Here is a 21,817-nt window from a genome sequence, read left to right on the forward strand (position 1 = left end):
ATAATTAAAAGTCTACCATGACAAAACTTGTGCTCTTGTAATAGCTGACATGTTTTTATCTTCTTAATGAGGCAAATATTTTCAAATGCGTCTATACGAGAAGAAAACGTTGCTCTTGTCTTCAACTCAACTTTTACTCCGTTTATCTGATTAAGTTACAGGCCTTTCGGTGGATGTGACCGGTCAATAAGGACGGCTTACCTATCCTACGCATCTCATCCCAATTCTGGTGTGTCCAGGTGTCCATGCATTTCTATTCTTAATTTTGTATTCTTTATGGAAACTATGAGATTAATCGCTGTTGGTTATCTTCACTTATAAGCTCACCTGAGCTTAAAGCTCAAGTGAGTTTTTCTGATCACCCCTTGTCCGTCGTCCGTCTGTCTGTAAACTTTCTCCATTTTCGATTTCTTCTCCTGAACCGATGAGCCAATTTCAACCACACTAGGCAACACGTATTCTTAGGCGATAGGAAGTTTAGTCTCTTTAGATAAAGGACAACGCCCTTCTCCAAGAGGAGATAATCAGGTAAATGCAAAGATAGTGTGAGGTCATTTAAAAACCTTCTCAAGAACCACTTGATCAGGAATGTTGAAATTTATATGGCAGCATTCTAACATAATGCAGATTCAAGTTTGTGCATAACATGGTCCCCGGTGGTAGAATGGGGTCATAATAGGGAATCAAAGTTTTACATGCGAGTATATAGGGAACATCTTTAAAAATCGTCTTCTCCGGAAGAACTGGGCCAGGAAAGTTGAATTTAACGAAACAGCTTTCTGACAAAGTGCAGAATCATGTTTGTTAAAACATGGGCCCGTCGGCAGTATGGGGCTACAATAGGGGATCAAAGTTTTACATGCGAGTATATAGGGGGAATCTTTAAAAACAATTCTGCTCAAGAGGCACTGGGGCAGAAGAGTTCAAATCTATATGAAAGCTTACCGACGAAGCGGCGATTTAAGTTTGATCGAATCCTGGCCCCCGGGAGTAGGGTGGGAACACAATAGGGGTCAAAGTTTTACATGCGCGTATATATATAGGCATAATCTTTAAAAAAAATTCTTCTCCAAAAACCACTAGGCTATAAAAGTTTAATTTTTTATGAAAGCTTCCTGATATAAAGTAAATCCAAATTTCTCGTGAACTAATTAAGGTAGGGCTGTCATATTTTGTATATAGGTTCTTTATGACATGACTTTATTATTTTGTGAAGTTTGACCTTGACCTTAGAGTTGGACTTACTTTTTGAATGACTGACCTATTCAATATCTCCTGAACTATTCAAGGTAGATTTTTCATATTTTGTGCATATATTTCTGATGGTAAGACCTTTTTATCTCATACTATGTCGTATGACCTTTGACCTTTAGATCTGGCCTAATTCTAGGAAAAGGTAACCTGTTAGATATCTTCAGAACTATTGTAGGTGGTTCTTTCTTTTTGACAGTTCTTTAGAATTTTTTAGAATCTACATTAGATTTACACCACTTCTGGCATATGAAGTGGCACAGTAAGTTTGAAGTTTCTCCTTTACAACTGTTAAAATTGTCGTAAGGAGCAAAGATAGGGGCTTGGTAGAGAACTTACTGGATTCAGCAATGAATCTTTATTTGTAAGGGTTTTAATGTAGTTGAGGAGTCCAGTATAGGTATGGTAACTCATATTCATTCGACCCATTCACTGGGATATTAGATATTCATACCGATTATTAAGCCGTTCTTGGCACACTGATTTTGACTGCGGATAACTCCGTTTACCTGATCAGGATATGGGGCTCACGGCAGGTGTGACCGGTCAACAGGGGATGCTTACTCCTCCTAGGCACCTGATCCCACCTCTGGTGTGTCCAGGGGTCCGTGTTTGCCCAACTATCTATTTTGTGTTGCTTGTAGGAGTTATGAGATTGATCACTGTTAGTTATCTTCACCTTGCATGTGTCTAAAACTGAAGCATGGTTTTGAAGATTTTCATCTTTTGAAATGGTAGTTGGAGTATAAGTACGATTACCAAAAGTGAAATTAATGCTAAGTTTGTTTGAAATACAATTGTAGGCTTACAAACAAAAACAATTTTGTTACAAGCTTTGTCAGCTGGAACCAAAACATATTCCTCATGTAACCTATCCAATTCTTTTATCACTTCTGGTTTACTAAACACAGAAGGATAGATGGTATGTACTTTTGTTTTCATAAGTCTAATGCGGGATTTTAGTATTCCTCTAATACCTCTAATCCATTCTGACAATGTATCAAGTTCCTCATTTTCATATTTAGCCCATCGTCTGTCATAATCTTGGACATAATTCATAATAGAGATGAAGTTCTGCCGACAATTGAAAGACTGTATTAAGGACCTTTTAGAATAAGTGATTTGAGGTCCTCATTTTCAACTATATCTACATCACCAGTAATGACATGTCCAGCTGGACTATAGTTGAAAGAAGATGAAGAACAAGAACACGTAGTTGGATTAAGTATAATATTGTCTATATCTAGGTACTGCAAAGTTTGTTTATAATCAAAAAGTTTGGATGCAATAGTAGAAGTATATTTGTAGGAAATACAGGGTGTAGACTTGAACTTGAAATAAGTTGGAATACACGACTGAACTCTTTTATGATGAAGATTGTTGCTCGTGTTTGTAGCAGTATAAATTGATAAGAATTTATTTTATTTTTAGCGTAAATAAAATATGCAAGTTGCAAAACATAAACTTTTATTGGATTCTATAATGGTTTTCCATATTTTTCTATTAAGATCTCTAGTAATGTAATTATGAACTTAATGGCTTTCCTTATGATTAAACCATGCGTGCAGTTGTTGTTAATGGTTTTTGAGTTATGTTGGATTTGTAGATAGTCAGTTGTATTCACTAGCAGAATGTTGAAGGGTGGTTTTCTTTGCATATCTTTTGACATCTTTTATCTGACTTGAGGTAAGAACATGAATCTTAACATATTTCAAAGTTAGTGTGAATGTGTTAATGAATGAAAGGAATGAAATTATGTACTTTATTTCATATCAGTCTTTAGTGATCAGGTCTTCCAACAATCTGTTGGAATTCCCATGGGCACGAATTGTGCTCCTTTGTTAGTTGACTTGTTTCTATATTCATATGAAGCAGAATTTATTAAAAAAAACTTCTACGTGAGAAGAAAAAATCTCTTGATGTGGCCTTCAATTCGACATTTAGATATACCGACGACGTTTTCTCTATCAACAATAATAACTTTTATTCATATGTCGATTCGATTTATCCCTGTGATCTCGAAATAAAATACACCACAGAGTCATCCACTTCTGCTTCATACTTAGATATTTTATTGAAAGTAGGCATTAACGGCAAACTGACAACTCAGCTATATGAAAAATGGGATGATGTCAACTTCTCTATCGTCAACTTCCCATATTTATGTAGCAATAGTCCATTATCACCTGCATATGATGTTTATATCTCTCAACTGATTCGATAAACATGTACAAGAGCTTGTTCTGTGTATAGTCATTTTTTTTTAAAATCGAGGCAAGCTACTGACAAATAAGTTGATGGTATAGGGGTTTCAACAGTCTCGATTGAAATCAGCAATTCGCACATTTTATGGTCGTTATAACGATCTAGTTCGTCAATACAACCTATCATTGGGTCAAATGTCGTCTGACGTGTTTCATACCGAATGTTAGGCCGTTCCTGGCACACTGAGTTTGACTACCTCCGTTTACCTGATCAATATATAGGGGTCACAGCGGGTGTGACCGGTCAACAGGGGATGCTTACTCCTCCTAGGCACCTGACCCCACCTCTGATGTGTCCAGGGGTCCGTGTTTGCCCAACTGTCTATTTTGTATTGCTTATAGGAGTTATGGAATTTATCAGTTTTTTACCTTCACCTTTCATTTAACAAAGGAGTAAAATAGAATTAATATTTTATAGAGGTTCCTTGAAAATCAGTTATCTTCATAATTTTGATATTTTGGCTCTGGTACCATATATTTGGTATGATCATTGGTTTTTTTTAATGTATTTCTGTGATGTCTAGTGTATTTGTCATATACTTTCTTTTGTGTGTGTCAAATGTGTACTTTACCTTATAGTTTGCATAAATTTTTTAAATGATAAGATTTATCCTATTTCAAAGCACTATGGGTAAAAAACCTCATTTTGAGATTTAAATGCATTTTATTAATTTTCTTAAAATTTCACACAAATTAATGGTTCAGTAAGTTTGTGTTCATTGTATTGAAATTATTTTCCTGGTATTTGCATGTTTTATGATGTTTACATATATGTACTCCTCTCAGGCACCTGATCCCACCTCTGGTGTGTCCAGGGGTCCTTGTTTGCCCAACTGTCTATTTTGTATTGCTTATAGGAGTTATAAGATTGATCACTGTTCGTTATCTTCACCTTTCATGTGACGTGTGCTTGTTATGTTTCAGAGCTGCTATTTACATGTCAGAAATAGACTTATTTCTTCAATAAAATTCATAACCCGTCACGGATGATCTGTGTGGTCATTAGAACGGGTTTGCAACCCCGTAACATGTTGATGGCATCTATTCCATTGTTTTTAAATTTGAGATTAATGAACTGGCGGCATGATTTGGAAGGAATATCATCCATGACCCGTGGTGGTTTAGAGAGCCTGTGATTGGCAACATCCATAATCATAGAGTTCAGTCTATATTCAGCTGTTGAAACATCCAAGTATAGATTAGCTGTGGCTTCTTCAAATAACGTATGTAAAACTCTCAATGGAACAGAGTAAAGTTTGTTATGAATATGATGTGGACCTAATTGTCTGTTGTCGTAAGGTAAAAATGAATCAAACGTGGCATCATTTATGATTGGTCTTTTATCACCTGCATATGGTATTTTTATCTCTCAACTGATTCGATACGCAAGAGAGTGCTATTTTTTTAAATCGAGGCAAGCTACTGACAAGTAAGTTGATGGTATAGGGGTTTCAACAATCTCGACTGAAGTCAGCATTTCGCAAATTTTATGGTCGTTATAACGATCTAGTTCGTCAATACAAACTATCATTGGGTCAAATGCCGTCTGACGTGTTTCATAGCGATTGTTAGGCCGTTATTGACACACTGATGTTGACTACGGATAACTCCGTTTACCTGATCAGGATATAGGGGTCACGGCAGGTGTGACCGGTCTACAGGGGATGCTTACTCCTCCTAGGCACCTGATCCCACCTCTGGTGTGTCCAGGGGTCCGTGTTTGCCCAACTGTCTATTTTGTATTGCTTGTGGGAGTTATGAGATTGATCACTGTTCGTTGTCTTCACCTTTCATATGTACGATGTCCATGGCTGCGTTTCCGTCTTTGAGTATTGGGAAAGAATCCCATCACTTTCACGTTAGTTCCTTGTGGACTAGTCAGATTTCCCACTTCATATACATTTTCATTGTATCCATATGGAAATGCAGTATCTAGGGTCCTGATCCAGTGATGTTTTCGTTGTCTACGAAAAGGGGTACTTAATGTTGGATTGTTTGTGTGAGGGTACTTTTTTTCCAAAATCCTTACCTTCATGGACAAGATGGAGTGGTCCGGGGAATTGAAATGCTTGTAAAGGAGTTGGTTACCACCATTATTTATTTGAAATATGTGCCCCGATATTCTTTGTTAAGTGAACCCTTATTTCTCCCACATAAATTAAGTCACATAGGTTACCCCCAATAGCGTAGACAACATTAGAAGATTTACACGTCAAATTATCAAACATGTTGGTAAAGAAACTACGTCCGGTGAGGTTATTACTAAATTAATTCCTAGTTATCAAATATATCACAGTTTTACATTTTTTTTACAGAACATTTGAGATCAGGCACATGGGATCTGAAAAGGAATCATCAAATATGATATGTCTTTAAGGAACATGACAGTCTATTTGGTATATCCAGTGAATTCGAAATAAAAGTCACGACTGAGTCCAATGTTAGTTTTCTTCATCTTAGTGAACTCGAAATAAAAATGCATCATATGGTCTTTAATATCTGCTTCATAATTGGATATTCTATTGAACATAGATGTTAACAGCAAACTAACAACTCAAAATTACGACAACTATATATGCAGCAATTTTTCATAATAACGTGCATATGGCTGTTTTTATCCGTCAATTGATGCAATACGCGGGAGTATGTTCTGGATACGATCAATATTTCAAACGAGGGGTATAACTGACAAATTAATTGATCTTACAATGTTTTCAACAATCTCGATTAAAGTCTCCGGTGGGGATCCGGGTTAGAATAGGTCCTCACTATCCCTTTGTTTGTCGCAAGAGGTGACTAAATGGAACGGTCCTTAGGACGAGACCGCAAAAACCGAGGTCCCGTATCATAGCAGGTGTGGCACGACAAAGATCCCTCCCTACTCAATTGCCATAAACGCCGAACATAGGCCTAAATTTTGCAGCCCTTTACCGGCAGTGGTGACGTCTCCAAAGTATTGAAATATTCTGAAGAGGGACGTTAAACAATATTCAATCAATCATCAATCGATTTTAGTAAGAATTTTTCCAAATTCATCAGGTCGAATGCTGCCTGATGTGTTTTATACCACTTATTGACCATTCATTGCATACTGTGTTTAACTGCTGAATGTTCCGTTTACCTGATCAGGATCCTTTGTTAGCTGGCCTGTTTTTATATTCTTAGGAAGCAGAATTTATTCAAAAGCTTCTACATGAGAAGGAAAATCTCTTGTTGTGACTAAAAAAAACATTTAGATATATCGACGACCTTTTGTCTATAATCAATAATCATTTTCATACATATATCGATTCGATATATCACTGTGAACTCGAAAGAAAAGACACCCGGAATCCTCCACTTCTGCTTCGTACTTAGATATTTTATTGAAAATGGATATTAACGGTAAACTCACAACTCAACTTTATGACAAACGGGATGATTTCAGCTTCTCCATTGTCAACTTCAAATGCTGTTTGACGTGTTTCATACCGATTGTTTGGCCGTTCTTGGCACACTGATATTGACTACAGAATACTCCATTGAGGGATTTATTCAGATCAAGACATAGGGCTCACAGCGGATGTGACCGGTCAACAAGGAATGCTTACTCCTCCAAGACACCTGATACCACCTCTGGTATATCCAGCGGTCCGTGTTTGCCCAACTATATTGTATTCCTTATAGGAGTTATGAGATTGATCACTGTTCATTATCTTCACCTTTCATATTAGATAAATGTTGTACACACAGTCAATGCATGTATTTATCGTGGATATAGTGTCTTTTATCATAAAAAGTGAGCAATGTCATGAAATCCACAAGAATCAAAATTTTATGTCACTCGTTAATCAGTTTCTGTTTTGAGTTATAGCGTCGTTTTAAATGGTAATATGAATTGTGGACCTGATATGTCCGTAAAAGATGGTACACTGAAGCACATAATATTTATTTATACATTGATTTTGACTGTGGTTTACTCCGTTTACCAGGACCCAGTTGCACGAAGGTTAGTTAACTTTAACTGACAGTTAACTTCAAGTTAACGCTATATAAATGTTCTAGTTAATTGCAAGTCAACTGTCAGTTAAAAGTTGCGACTGGGTCCTGGTCGAGATGCAGTGCTTACAGTGGTTGTGTCTGTTCGTTAGGGGATGCTTACTCCTCCTTGGCACCTGATCCAACCTCTGGTATATCCAGGGGTCCGTATTTGCCCAATTCTTAATTTTGTATTCCCTATAGAAGCTATGAGATTGATCACTGTCCGTTATCTTTACATTTTAAGGACTATATGAACTCGATGTAATGCCACCATTGATTATGTTCTCAATTTTGTTTTTCAACATTTACACACTGGTACACATGCAATAGAGATGATTTCTGTTGACCAAATCCACGAGCTGTTATTGAATCGTTTGGCTGGTACTATCTGCTGTACTGGTCGACAACCTACCTTAGACGGAGTTCAGAAAGGCTCTCCATTGAAATGATGACATGATGCAGGAGACAAGGTGCAAGTGCAGTATTTTCATATATCCCTAGACGCGTATAGTTTTGATATGAAGGAATGAATTATTTTGTAAATGTTTAACATTTGCCATGTAAATATAAGAGCATCTATTTTTCATACAAAATAGATGCATTTATTTTACGAGAAATACTCGCATTTAATTCCGGTGCGGGATATTGGGGCCCAATGAATAAGTACAAATGTGTATCACATCGGGATCGTCCTCCTTTCTGATGCTGACTTCAACCAGAGCAGTCGAAGAAATAATTTGAGAAGTATTTTTTGTGATAGGCATTGTATTATGGCATCTGTTGAAAAAATTTAGTGCGATCGATATTATATAACTAATTATCTATTAATCGCATTACGATTTTTAGAATATTAGGCAATCAATATTTACGGATGGTTGTAGATAATCTTATTAGAAGTCATATGTCGGTATGATTGTACCGCATGCACAGTAACGTGGTTTCATGAAATCAACTGACTTTTTATTGTTCAGGTATATTCATCTGTTAAAAAAATACCTAGTTGGGCTGGAACTGGTAATTCATAGATCCGCAGCCATACATTATTATATTTCTACCTTCCAAAAAATTTATAATTTCGCTTGCTTATTTCTTTTGAAATATTTGGAGGTGAGTGATTTTTATTAAAATAATTTCATGTGTCGCCTGCTTTGATATAGTAGATAACTCCCATGGATCATGTTTTCTCTCATATCTACGTATGTAAGATACAGATATTCTATGAAAGAAAGGTATGTAAGATATTTCTATCTTTCATATCACGTGACGTTTATCTTACATATCCCGTGACGTCATAATCAATACACAACTAGCTTGCAACTTACCTCGCCTCGATTGACGAACACTAGCGTCTGCAAAACTCTTGTACAAAAAATGACAGATTGTAATGTCCCTGATAATCTCCAGGTGTATGTGACCGGACACAAAAATACACATTCCTTGAACAATTACTGCACACTCAACAACAGTCACAAATTCCTCATACACCTATGTCATCCGGTGCATTATGCCCGTTCACAGAAACCCAGCCCACACGGTCTATTACGTCTAGGCCTACCTCCACATTCACTCTGTCAACGTCTACTGTCCGTGTCTCAGGTGAAATAAGTGCGTTCAATGTCCATGAAACTCGAGTCCTTGCACGCGTGAAAAACGAAAGTCTAGCCATGCCCATATTCACCAACAAAAACCACTTGGAATTCCTCTTCACACACTCGTCATTAAATAACTGCTCAATTAATATCAATATCAATGCTCCTCTAAGAAAAAGAAAAAAAAAACGTGCAGTTGTGAATGCATATTCTGATTAGGTCTGTCAAAATGTTTCGCGCTGATGACTGTCGAGTTACGTCACGCACCCTGATTATTGATTTATTCAAAGAGGAATAACTCTAATACAATTCACTTATACACTCGTCGGCCGATTTTTTGTCAGCAACATAGTTGCCAAAATGAAGTTCGTAGAATTCGATTCTGATGTTATTTTTAATGTAGAGCGAAAAATTAATTGATTGAAAAATTCTCAAAATGGCGTCGCTAGGCACAAGGAAAACGGAAAACTCTAGAAATATGAGAGAAAAATACTCTCTTATGAGTTGTCATGAAATATTAAGGTGATTCCACCCTCGGGGTTGCAAAAAAGCGGTAAAACCCTCGGCAAAGCCTCGGGTTTCACAGCTTTTTTGCAACCCTCGGGTGGAATCACCTTATATTTCATGGCTACTCATAAGAGAGTCTTATAATCCCACATCCGCCTGTTGAGTCATATTTTGATAATAAAAACAGACTCTCACAGGCAAGACATGCAGAATCTCGGCTTTTCACCATATTAACAGGCGCCTAGATCGCCTTTCATATTGGGGATAGAAAAGGAAGTTTAATAATCTTTATTACTAAACTTTCAACCCCCCGTCCAAAGTTTCCATTGATATAAGGGGGGGGGGGGGTCGTCCTCCACTACATGGATTCAAGTCAATTGAAATATTGCATATTAACTGAATGCTGTTTTTATTTCGAGTGATTGAGATCCCTCCATCTCTAAACACAGCTGGGTATAAGCATAGAGGATAAGATGAGCGTTGCATCAGAGCTGTGGCTAGACCAATTACAGGAACAGGATCAAAATATGACATGCCTGATTGTGACATTTGGTCATCACTCTTGGGACAAGCAACAGTGTTCCATACCAAGGGTGCAGTCTGGTGTTTCTGGATGGTCAACAGGTACAAGTTGCATATACAATTGCATATTCATATAAAGTAGTTTCCATCCTGACGATACTAGTGTATTCTTAACTTTATCATTGTCTAGCAAATTCCAATGTGTCTCGAATTCAAGTACATTGTGCATTGCTCTTGTTGTTGAGATTCTTTGCTGATATTGATATAGTTAAAGTGAGAAAGGGGAGTTGAAAATTGTTTTATTTACTGTACATAGCTTTCCTTGAAATCTCATCCTGAGTTAGTTTTGGTGGTTGTTTATATACATGCATGATGTTCAAGTGGGTGCTGCTGGGGTAATATGGTGCTATGGGTTGGAAGATGCATCATGAGCAGTTCAGTCTCGGATGTTTATATTGTCACATTGTCAATGAATCCACAATCTGTTATTGTTTATGTACTCTTCAACAACCCACTGACACAATATTGGTCATGGGTTTTAATTACAGTTACCATATCATGCATGTGATCTATCAGATTTGGCATTATATAGACACAAGTGCAGTGGAGAGCTTCCACATATTGTGGTCTCCAAAATTATTTTTTTTTTAAAAAATTGTCAATGTATTTGGGGCCCATCATAGCTGTCTTGCTATTTTGAACACCCAACATCGATTCAGCTCATTTCCTTCAAGATTTGTAATGGGCGTTCTCTTGAATTTATGTTTACTGGTCCCAGTCTAGTTTACATACCGTTATCCACATTTTACAAGTTGGAATGGTTGATATATTACCAAATTAGGACAGAGGACTCTAAGGCAAGCTGGCTGTCGAAGCGTTTTTTAATTGATTTGGATTAATTTAGGAGTCTGGTTATTAATTTTTTCAATATGTTTTTGCTATGTTGATAAATGCATCCCAATGGGTTGCATAAGTAGTCCTAAATCTGGCAACTTTTTTACATCAATGTTGAACAAAGTATAAGGCTAGCTTGGACACTTTTGATCATTACCTGGATGATCTAATTCTTGTCGATAGGTGGAATTCAGGTAGTGCCACTCTGATGAGTTGGATTGAATGGCAAGTTTGAGTGAATTAAGCGTAAGATCGCGGGTTTTTAATTGATGCAGTGGTATTACCATTTGCGTCCATATAACCCAAGATATTGTAGTTGATATAGTTTAATTTCAATGGGTAGGAGAAAAGTCCTATTTAAGAAGTCCTTAGTTGGGACCAATCTCCCTTGCAAATCATTTAGATCAAGCAGATTGGTTGATTGTGTCTTGTTTGGCGTCCCTCTCGAGAGTTCTGCAGGGGGGCGGGGGGCGGGGGGCTTTGAATTTGGGCCTGTTCTCGGCTCTTGCGGCCATTGAGCAATGGGGGTTCTTTGGCGTGCCACGCCTGCTGTGACGCGGGACATCAGGTTTTTTGTTTAGATTGTATCCGGGGACCTATCCTATGGCTGTCGCGCCTAATGCCGAACGTTCGGTGATGTAGCTGTTAATGCCTATTTTTGGTGACTAGGGTCTATCGCGGCCGGGGTTCGGGCCTCTGACCTCCCGCATGTGGGACGAGCGCTCTACCTTTAGACCACCATGGCGGTCAGATCAAGCATACATTCCTTAGGAGAGGGTATGACCCTATGTGCGGGGTCCGTGAACCACATTATCATAGTAGAAGTCTAGTATCAAAGGATCAGATCATGTGGTTAGTGTTTTTACAGTCTTGAATTTGTCAGGGACACTGCTGGATCAAATGTCTGATCTAGGATGTGGGGCCTTTTTTCTGGGATGTATGTTTCTTCCATTGCCTAAATATTGGATAATCATGATGTTATGTAGAAGTTGAACATTACCTTTTTCAAGATATTATCCATAGTGGTGACAGCAGTTATGGTATCTTGTTAATGCAAAACTTATACGGTACCAATTTTGATGCACCAGATGCGCATTTCGACAAATAATGTCTCTTCAGTGATGCTCAACCGAAATGTTTGAAATCCGAAATAACTATGAAGTTTTAGATCTAAATATAGCCAAAAACAGTGTGTCAAACAAGTGGAGCCAAATTCGTCCAAGGATAAGAGCTATGCATGAGGGAGATAATCCTTAATTTTGAAATGAATTCCTAAATTTTATAACAGCAATTAAATATACATCCGTATTTTCAAGCTAGTAACGAAGTACTTAGCTACTGGGCTGTAGAGACCCTCGGGGACTAACAGTCCACCAGCAGAGGCCTCGACCCAGGGGTCATAATGAAAAACTTATACGGTACCAATTTTGATGCACCAGATGCGCATTTCGACAAATAATGTCTCTTCAGTGATGCTCAACCGAAATGTTTGAAATCCGAAATAACTATGAAGTTTTAGATCTAAATATAGCCAAAAACAGTGTGTCAAACAAGTGGAGCCAAATTCGTCCAAGGATAAGAGCTATGCATGAGGTTAATATCTTTCATTGGTTAGTGTTTAGTAATAGAGCTAGAATTCTAAGAAGGTATTAGAATTGGGGACACATTTTGTGTTGAAATTTCTATTAAATATTGTCATCTCCGGTGTTCGACACTAAATACAGAGTACGATTCTCAATTTGCAGGAGGCAGTCAATTTCATTCATAGACTATGAAATAAAAATATCTCAGTTGCTAGAAATTGAATAAAACAGGTCTCAGTTCAATTTAAAAATATAGTACATAGTCTGGTTATCTCGCATCTGCTGATCTGGGCGACGTAGTAAACCATGTTGTACAGTTGGTAGCTTACTTGTAAAGTTAAAGTTGCTCTTATTGGGTAGCCAGAGTTCATGACTATTGGTTTCTAGTAAATGCAAAATGAGGATGATGTGCTTTGTTATCTTGACAAGATCCTTAAAGGTTCATGAAGCCCATATTTTAGATGTTTAGTGTCCTACTGGAGTGTGCTTAAATGCCTATGAAACCCCATGATGAAACGGGGCGATGAAAGTCTAAAATCATGCCTTGTATGGAGTATATTGAAGGTCCATTAACTGTCCAAATATATAGGGAAAACTAAGAAAGGATTGTATTTTGTGTGGCTTTGCAGTCTTCACGAAAACCCAGTGGTCCGAAGACCGAGGCCAGTGAATTTTATGGTTGGGTCAGTGAAAATTAAAAATCCGGAAGTCCGATGGACTTGTAGACTTTTTGTAAATCACATTAGATATGATGTTGGATTTAGATATTCTAAACGTCTTATTTGCTTAAATTTACCATCAAAATAAAAATAAATCAAAAAATAGCACATAAAGTAAGTGTTTGGACATCGTAGTTTGTTTATTTCGTAAAAAACGATAACTATAATTGTAATTGTCAAGATAACTTGTACGTTGATCGCGTGAATATTAAACGAACAACTTGTTGAAACAACAAAAATGGCCGCGTTCTGTATCGCACCGCACACCGGCAATTGCTGCTTTATTGCATGGTCCAATTAAAATGAACTTCGTCAATTGCAGTTATCTCTGATTTTATGCAATTTCTATAGTTTGTAGAATTAATCAATCGTTTACATTTCATGTTGGTAGAGAAGGCTACTTCCTAAGGTGCACTCGGGCTGTTTGTGAAAAAAATACGTGAATTTGTAGTTAGCACATGTGGACCTGTTTTTCTTTAAAAACTTCCGGAAAACATAAAATTCGAACGAGAAGAGGTCAATATCCGGAAAACCGTACTTTTCATTTTGTTGAAAAATCCGATTTCTGGAATTTTAAAAAAATCATCAAAAATTACATATCCCAAAACATATTTATGTATATGGCACGTCATATTCTGTGTTAAGTCTGAATAAGATATCTGATAAATTTTATAAGATATCTCATATAGATCTAGTTTATTAGATATCTCATAGAATATATAAGATATATTATAAACTATATAAGATATATCATAAACTTTATAAGGTATCTTGCATATTAAACAATACATCTTATAAAGTTTATGAGATATCTTATAAAAACAAGAAGATATGTTATAAATATATATTATATATATAGTATGTAAGATCTTATAAGGAAGGAAAAAACCATTTCTCACATCTTTTATAACATATAAGACATATCATAAACTTTAGAAGATGTCTTATAACTTTTATTAGATATCTTAACAAAATTATGAGCTATGAGAGGAACAAATGTAATCAAAGTACTGAAAGTACTAATGGGAGTTGATTTTATGTAGATTTGCACCAGATGCTTCTGGGATTGAGAATTACTCCAAACTAATAATTAAAAAAATAGAGAAGTACACTCAAAAGTCATAAACTTATGTTGTGTCTCTATAACAATAATTCTGGAATTCGTTATTTCAATTTAAGAAATATTTTTGATATTTTCCTAAATGGGCTTCCGTACTCACCGCTGTAGAAAGTCTCATTCCGCTCTTACTAATACTTTATCTTATGATTTCGCTGTTTAATTTCACAATTCTTATTCCATGTACATATATACATTTAATATATCTATTTAATAGTCATAATTCTAAATGAAATTACAGATGCATTAAAACGTTATCTGCACGGCGAGGAAAGAAATACAGGTCCAAACTGAGTTCCGTAGATGGGAATATCTAGGACGCTTGAACATTAGTGGTCATCATTTGCATTGACGTACACAAAATATTCAGCATGGCAACAAAGGTTGCAGTGGTAAGTCGATATCAATCACCGATATCATATAAATTATTTTGCTCCCCATACAACCATAGACCTCTTGCCGGTGTATTATTAATTAAGTGACCCCATTGTAAAACGATCTCAAGATTCATTTCTCAAAATCGGTCGTTGAAAATTGATCACCGTTAAATTTCATTATTTTGATCAGTAATGAGGTAATTGTTTTAACGGTTACTTTTATAAATATAAAGAAACAATTTGTATGTTTGGTTTAAACTATATTTATTGAATGAAACATTGCATGAAACATACAAACAGGTGCAAAATGAAACAGGATTCGGAAACAAGTGCTAGCACTTATATAAATCCGTCTCCTATTTTACATTGATAAATCAGAATCGTGTTGCTCTAAACATAAACATATATTATGCGATTCGTCATTTACATGCACATACAAAATAATGATAAAACAATGGTGATGATAATATGTGATGGGGTTGTGTGAATATTTCAACATCATTTAGAACATATATATTTATGTAGCAATATTCCGACATTATCACCTGCATATGGTGTTTACATGTATATATCTCAACTGAATCGATATGCAAGAGCTTGTTCTGCGTATAGTCAGTTTTTAAATCGAGGTAAGCTACTGACAAACAAGTTGATGATACAGGGGTTTCAACAGTCTCGATTGAAGTCAGCATTTCGCAAATTCTATGATCGTTATAACGATCTAGTTCGTCAATACAACCCATGACGTGTTTCATACCGATTGTTAAACCGTTCTTGGCACACTGATTTTGACTGCGGATAACTCCGTTTACCTGATCAGGATATAGGGCTCATGGCGGGTGTGACCGGTCAACAGGGGGTGCTTACTCCTCCTAGGCACCTGATCCCACCTCTGGTGTGTCCAGGGGTCCGTGTTTGCCCAACTATCTATTTTGTATCGCTTATAGGAGTTATGAGATTGATCACTGTTCGTTATTTTCTCCTTGCATACAAAAGGCAAATATTAGAATGCAAGCGAAAGTATTGCTGATATATCAGGTTTTATAGGGTACAGCAAATCTTTACATTTGAATAAATTGATGTACTGATTGAAATATAGTTATGTTTTCAGATACTGATAAGTGTGAATTTCCAAAAAGCAGAGTATTTGTGTTAATGTTACACACTTGTGTTAGATTTAAAACATACCTGGCCCTGAGTTGATGGTACAATGGCCATTCTAAGAGTTAATGTTTGCTGTCTTCTACTTCACCACATAAGCATAAAGGACTGCCGACAACATTTTTTGTGATTAAATGATACTTTAATGAACTGGAATTCATGTAGACGTGCATGTAAAATCTGAGCTTGTCGTGAACCTATGAGGAAGTATGGGGGAGGGGATTTTTTAAAATATTTATGTTCAAATGCCTTTTGAGATTTGATATTGAGGGGTTGTTTTTCGCATCGTCAGGAAGACTATTCCACAGAGAGATACTACTGGGCAGAAATGAATTTTTGTATTGCGTGGTTTTACATTTGGTTTGTAATATATTGTCAGCTTGTCTTGTGTTATGCGAGTGGGATTCATATATTTTGGGAGGAACAAGATTACATAAGTACATGTACTCGGGAGTTAGGCCGTGGACCATTTTATAAAATTGGATAATTATATATTTTTTCCTTCTGCTTTCAAGCGGTTCCCAACCCAATTCGTTATAAAGATTAAATATAATTTGTAAGTTTTGTACCCCCGGTTATGATTCTGGCTGCTTCTTGATTAAGATGTTCGATTTTATGATCAAGTTCAGTAGAAATACTATCCCATATTACGTCAGTATATTCAAGATTAGGTCTGATAAAATAAATATAAAAAAAAACCTTCTCTAATGATTTCCTATCTAATATGTGACAAATTTTCCGTAGCTTGACCATGACTCATTTTGGGAAAATGTAACGCCTAGATGCTTATGACATTCAACATTTTTAATGACACAATTGTTGAAGAATAAGTCCGGATGAGTAGTTTGTGTACGTTTGTTGCTTATTATTAATGATTCTGTTTTAGAGGGATTTAAGTTAACGAGCCATTTCCTAGACCACAAAATTAATGTTACATTTTATGTCAAGGACAATGTCATTAATGTAAATGAGAAATAGTAGAGGTCCTAAAACTGAACCTTGTGGAACTCCAGCACTAATTTAAATTTTAACCCATTTAGATGTTTAGATTTTTCAATATTTAAATCGATGTTGACAAATTTCCCGAGTTTTATATGTTTTCACCACCAGCGCATACAAAATACCCAAATATAACGAGGAAAGCGAGTATGAAATCGGCAATATTGCGAGTAAAATAATGTTTATATGGATCGCTATCTACAAACTGTTTGGTGATGTTATTCCTTTATACATCTGTAATTGGTGCTGTTTTTCTAATAAACAGTGCAATCATTATTTATTTTTGGATTAGACAAATTATAACACTTTACATTGTTGACTACTAGGCCAAGCTACTGTCACGGGTGCATTTCGGAAAGAAAGAAAAGGGAAAAAACCCACACAAATCAATAAAAATAATCAAATTTAAAGTGGAAATCACGTTATTTTAATTTGATAAAGCAATCTTATTATTATTTTTCAATATGTGATCAGCATGTCGTTAAGAAGTGGGAGCACGGCGTTATACTGACGCACTCTTGAAAGATTTTACGAGTTCAATGAGGAAATAATTTCATAATTCAATTCAAAGTTAGGAAATACAATATTCTATTACTTATACTAGTAATTCAAAGTTCAATTATTTTGTATCATTAAATTTTTTATAAATCTACCAGTTGGTAGAAACTGAGAACACAAGTTACATTGTATATATGTTGTTACATGTACAAGGTGAAGGTCAGTTGATCCGAGTATATTGAATTTGAAGACCAAAACAGAATGTATGCTGTAGGCCTACCAATTCTTATAACTTCGATATATCCATTTTTTCGCAGTTTATCAGGGTCTCTGTCCAAGCGGTTTTTGAAAATGTGACTGGGTGTTTGTTTTTAAGGTAAAGTTCTTGCTCCAACAAAAAATATCCACGTCTTTCTTCTCGTACCTTCCTTCGATAAATTGAAAAATACTCAGTCTAAATCCTTTCTAGCGACAACTAGTACACACGAGCACGGCACAAAACATCTTAATGCAATATTATTTACAAGCCGTTAACGTGATAATTGTTTTTTTTGTCGATTAAATCTAATCTGTTTATGAAATGTTTATAATCTGTTCTCAAACCCGAGGGCGCATATGACGTCACACATAATGGCGCGTAAAATAGCGAAAATAAATATGTGTATCGAAAGATTTGAATTTCATCGCTTTCAAACTCGAAAACTAGGTAAAATATTTCATTTAAAACAAATTTAAAGTAGTTTTAGGCATGAAAAGAATTAATTTTGCTGAAAAAATGAGAAACTTTAGAAACATGCGTCGTGTCCTTTAAGTTTGAAATTTTAGTGAGTGTGTGGGGTGGTGGGGGGGGGGGGGGCTGCGCCCCACTATAAATCCGCCACTGACGTATTAAAGCTGATGCTTATGTACATGCTTATGAACAAAGCTTTTAATGTCCCCCCCCCCCTAAATTAAAAAACAAAACAAAAAAAAAAACAAACACGCCACACTTTGGTGTAGCTAGAGATCAAATAGGTAAGCTTGCGCTGCTTAGACGTCACTTTCTCTCTGCCACGTATCCTGCCACGATCTGTATACGTAATCCCGACAAGCCAATACGTCAGGCTGGTATTAGCTCCGTGCAATGAAAGGTCTAATCATTATCCCAAAGCCCGTTATTGGCAGGAGAAATGGAATTCTTTTACTATAACATCGAAATTCCTGTTTACATATTATTTTCATCGATATCTACTCGAAAAGAAATGTTTATGTTCAGTACATAGTCTCATATGCGAAACTTTATAATTGAATTCAAACCACATTGTTACCATATTCTTCCTGGTGTCATTATAATTGTCATTCGGTATAATACTGTCCTCAGATATGATAAAGGATCAAATCGAAAACAGAATATTAACAGTTTGAGTCACACCATTTTGATGCTAATCAGAGGAAGCCAACCTGTGTTTAGCCTAGGTCACACAAGCCGTTTGACTTCCCAACGTTTGTCTCGTAGAACACTGCATTGACAAACGTGTAGGTGACCTAGACTAACCTGTGTTATATATTCACGTATTATGACTCTCTACTATATCTACTGTTCTTGTTCTGTTCTAGGTAACTGGTTCCAACAAAGGAATAGGGTATGCTATTGTAAGAGGCCTGTGCAAGCAATTCCAAGGTGATGTTTTTTTGACAGCAAGAAATGAAGAACTTGGTAAAAAGGCGGTCCAGAGCTTAAATGATGAGGGCCTTAACCCTAAATTCCACCAACTTGATATCAATGATCAAACCAGCATCGAAGTGTTTAGAGACTTCATCCAGAATACGTATGGAGGCTTAGATGTTCTAGTAAATAATGCAGGAATCACACATAAACTAGGATCAACTGCCCCTATCAGTGAGCAGGCTGAAGTTACGATGAAAACAAATTACTTTGGAACTGTCGTTATATCAGATGCATTTTTCCCGCTTCTGAGACCGCATGCTAGAGTGGTCAATGTATCTAGTATGACAAGCAGCTATGCCATCAGGAAATGTAGTCCCGAAATGCAAGCTAAATTTCTGAATCCTAACATAACAAGAGAGGAACTGACGATATTACTTAACGCTTTCGTACAGGCGGCAAAGACGGGTGATCATGAAAAGGAAGGCTATTCGGATAGCTCTTACGGAATGTCAAAAATCGGAATTACGGTGCTCTCATAAAATCCAAAATCGTCAGCTTTCTACTGACCCCAGAGAAGACATCATCGTCAATGCTTGCTGTCCAGGATATGTGGACACTGATTTGACCTCTCACAAAGGTACAAAAACCATCGACGAAGGCGCTGACACGCCCATTTATTTGTCTCTTCTTCCAGAAGGGACCAAAAGCCCCGCTGGTGACTTTGTTGCAGGCAAACAAGTACATAAATGGGATGAGTATACCTACAAAGTAGATTAAATAGTGCTCAACGTGTGCAACATTTACGTCATCATGACGTCAGTGACATTGTCTGTGCAGTATACAGGGATACTACATTACTGTCTTTGTGATAGTATATAACAGAACGTTACTTGTAATTGATTGTACTAGAAGAATAAATGGATACATACTAGTTTATTGATTGATGCTGCATTGTGTCAGAATCCGACAGAAACTGGTTTTGGGCTTTTATGTACTGAGGTTCTCTACAGTGTATGCTTAATGAAATACATTGTAGGTACATTGTACTCCAGTACATATATTGACTTTTAAAATACCAGTCATACACTGTAGGTAATTTAAACTAAAATGAGGAAAAAACACTATCGTAATTACAGTAATGATAAAATGTTCACAACTTTAGTCCATATAATGAAATAGAGGAGATAACCAAAAGTCATCAACCTCACAAATCCAATAAAGAATACAAAATTCCGGTGCCTCAGTGGTAGAGCGTTCACTTCGTAACCAGAATGTTATGAGTTCGAGTCCCGTTCGAGCCATGGTCACGTCCATCTTGCGACGTAAAGTTACATGCATTGTAGGTAGTGATTGCTCCTTGGTTAAACACTCGGCATTTAGAATTGAGAATCACTGGTTTTTCAGACATTTTAAAAACGGTGGAACCATTTCGCGGCAGGTGTTTGGCATGTTAAAAACTCCAATGTTACACTTCAGAGCACTAGACATAGGACTAAATTTGTGGTACTTCACCTACAACTAGTGGCCTGTCATTTCTGAACGTTTGTCAGTCCTTTAACGCCACTTGAAAAGTGAGAATAACGAACAGTGATCATCCTAATAACTCCTATAAGGAATACAAATTGGAAATTTGGCCAAACACGGACCCCTGGATATACCAGAGGTGGGATCAGGTTCCTCGGAGGAGTAAGCATCCCCTGTCGACCGGTCACACCCGCCGTGAGTCCTATATCTTGATCAAGTAAACGGAATAATCCGTAGTCAAAATCAATGTGCCAAGAACGGTCTAATAATCGGTGTGAAATACATCAGCATTTAACCCACCATTAGGTTTTGTTGGTAAACTAGATTATCATAATGAACATAGAATTTGCGCTGCGTGGTGTTTAACACAGCAAGTTTTTGGATGACTGATCACTAGATATGAAAATTTCCTTTTTGCTATTTTTGTTGAAGAAGCAACTTTATATGTTATTAGAAAGTCTAGTCTTCAATTTATCGTGAGGAATGGTCGTATAAAATGTTGAAAAGTCATAGATTGTGGTGTTGTTGACTCGAGAAAAGTTTTACATTTTCAATTTTATTAAAAGTTCTTTAAAATGTTTTAGAATCCACATTTCATTTACACCACTTCTGTCATAGGTTGTGGCACAATACGTTTGAAGTTTCTCCATCACAACTGATGATATTTTCGTGAAGAGGAAAGAAAGGGTTTCCTCAATCCAGCAATGTATATTTCCTTGTTAGGGTTTTTTGTGTTTAGGAATCCAGAATAGGTACAGTAAATCATCCATCCCATTGATTGGGATATTCAATGTTTGTAAAACTGAAGCATGAGTTTGAAGAATTTCATCTCTTGACGGTAGAGTTGGAGTATAGTATAGTATTCATAATTTTGCCCTTAAATTGTCGCACTGGACAAAAAGTTCCATTATAAACACATTCATAATACTGAGTTTCAAATTTTGTCTTTGGTCAACTATTCTGTATGACGGATTCCAATTACATTATTAAAATCATTTTCTAATTTTCAATACGGAGAGGGATCATTTATGTTACAAAAGGAACATTTAATTTGAGCTCCAAATGACTTCCTAATAATCACGTTTTATTTACTGTATACAATATCAATAAATATAAAATAACTAATGCACGCAATTGCTCAAAA

At 36.4% G+C, this 21,817-nt stretch overlaps 1 pseudogene; it reads left to right on the plus strand.

The window, feature by feature from the left end:
- The first annotated feature begins 14,837 nt into the window (after nucleotides 1-14,837).
- LOC130047409 (carbonyl reductase [NADPH] 1-like) lies at nucleotides 14,838-20,079 on the plus strand (annotated as a pseudogene).
- Nucleotides 20,080-21,817: the final 1,738 nt, after the last annotated feature.

This window comes from Ostrea edulis, chromosome 1 (assembly GCF_947568905.1).
Source record: "Ostrea edulis chromosome 1, xbOstEdul1.1, whole genome shotgun sequence".
Lineage (NCBI taxonomy): Eukaryota > Metazoa > Mollusca > Bivalvia > Ostreida > Ostreidae > Ostrea > Ostrea edulis.